Source organism: Bidens hawaiensis, unplaced genomic scaffold (assembly GCF_021521415.1).
Source record: "Bidens hawaiensis isolate Kalapana, Puna unplaced genomic scaffold, B.hawaiensis_p1.1 tig00019691_1, whole genome shotgun sequence".
NCBI classification, from domain to species: domain Eukaryota; kingdom Viridiplantae; phylum Streptophyta; class Magnoliopsida; order Asterales; family Asteraceae; genus Bidens; species Bidens hawaiensis.
In genome coordinates, this window is record NW_027492993.1 from 365,750 (window position 1) to 367,804 (window position 2,055).

Below are 2,055 nucleotides of genomic sequence, written 5' to 3' on the forward strand. Positions count from 1 at the left end.
TTAATCGTAACCGAATAATGATATGTATGTTTGTAGGTTTCTTTATGAAATTCGGATAATATGAATATGTTTGTTCATTTCATTCACAGTTGTTATATATTTGGGGCGGCTTGAAAGTTTTGCTTTATAACAAATTTCACATGTTTTAAGCTGCAAAGTTGACTTCATTATTTATTTATAATAGGGGAATTGTTGGATTTGCTATTGGTTTTAAGAATGCTATGGAGTGTGAGAACTCTTTTGAAACTGCTCGTCACAGTAAGAAAGACCAGAGTTTATATGAAAATCCAAAAGATTCGAGTATTTATGTCTGGTTGATTACTCATCACAATTTTATATACTAATTCAAAATATTGATAGTTATCCAAGGGTCATGGCACAAAGTCAGCTAAATGGAACAATCCCGAGGCTGATATACTGGAATGAAGTCCTGCAGTATGTGTAAGTGTCTAGATCTGGATATCTTATTGTTTGATGATTTATATTTATGCATTTTCACCAAAAAAAATGATCTTATAATAAGAGGATTGAGGAGCAATAATATGGTAGGAGAGCTCTCACCCATTATCTATCAGTAAACGGGCCTGTGGTATTTGTGAGCCACCATCACCAAGGGCTGCTCACATAGCTGTTGTTGTGGGAACCATGGATTCTCTGTTTATACATGCATTTTATTTTGTTAGTTAACACATCAGTAGCAACATCTTTTAATTAAAACATTTTTATATTATCTTACTTATTTACGCCTTCATATGTTAATAGATTAGATATTGAACCAAATGGTTTGGTAAATGATGAGAGTGAAGGTGATATCAAGGGATTTCAAGGTACGTATGTTTAGTGATCAAAGTATATTTTTGTTTGTTCTTTCATCATTTTCGCTATTGCTATTTGTTGATGGTATTTTATTTCAAATGACAAGATGAGGCCAACAAGGATGAAGAGTATGAAGACATGGATGATATGATAATTGCAAATAATAAAAATGAGGATGATGATGACAACGAAACAAGATAGAAGCACGTACCTAAAAATATTCCAGAAAACGAATTATCAGAATTGTTGAGGTTATGGACTCGTAAAGATGTGGCGGTAATTTTCTAGACAACTTATCTATTATTAGAATTTGCTATTAGAGTTTTATATTGAATCATTTATATTAATGTGTATCTAGAAGCTTTGTTTGTGGGCTAAGGACATACGCATCTCTAAAAATATATGCATGTATTTGATTTGCTCGTTGTTTGTGTATTTTACTGTTATGTTCAACATGTTTATTTTTCTAACTGATGCATGCATTCATGAATACAGAGAAATGAATACCCAAACAAGGAATCGCCTAGTTTAACCAAATTATTTGAACGCACACGTAAAAGGACCGAAGGACGTGTATATCGTTATACATATGATGACACTGCAAAGAAAGGTGTAAGTTGTTTCTGGTTTTTCTCGTATACGGGTATCGTACTTATACCAAACCGATACATACAATACTGTATTCAAAATTAATTTATTAAGGGGTCAAAATTTTGAAGTAATAATAGATTATTTATGGGTCAAAACTGACCCTTTAACACGTTAATGTAGTGTATTTTTTAATCAGTTTTAACGCGGTAACTAGTAATGGGCTAACTTTATATCCTTGTTTAATTTGAACTTCCAATGGGCTGTTGCGTCAAAATAACCCGATAACTTAGTGTAGTTTAATATCAAAGTTTATCTTGTAGCTAGTAATGGGTCCTACATTATGTCCATGTTTAATTTGAACTATTAGCTGATCAAAATTTTGAATTATTAACTAGTTATTTAGGTGCCAAATTTCCAATTGCAGGTTTTGTTGAAAAAGTCAAAAAGCGCAATTGATTGAAATGCGAAAAGATATTCAAGAGTGCCATCAAAGGAAAAAGTATGAGCTAGAAGCTATGTGAAAAATTATAGATAGCCAACAAGCAAACTTTGAAGCTACGATGCGGAATATTATCGACAAGTACCAGAGTACTTGAGGATCGATCTTTTAGAGAAAGTAGGTCTTTGAGACTTTTTATAATTGTAATT

At 32.1% G+C, this 2,055-nt stretch overlaps 1 long non-coding RNA gene across 2 annotated transcripts; it reads left to right on the forward strand.

The window, feature by feature from the left end:
- Positions 1-370: 370 nt before the first annotated feature.
- Positions 371-1,393, forward strand: LOC143559065 (uncharacterized). 2 transcript variants are annotated; one of them, XR_013139863.1, is made up of 4 exons: positions 371-441; positions 763-827; positions 923-1,092; positions 1,312-1,393. It is a non-coding gene; the product is annotated as an uncharacterized LOC143559065 (long non-coding RNA). The 2 variants fall into 2 exon arrangements; XR_013139864.1 differs by having other exon boundaries at positions 371-435.
- Positions 1,394-2,055: the final 662 nt, after the last annotated feature.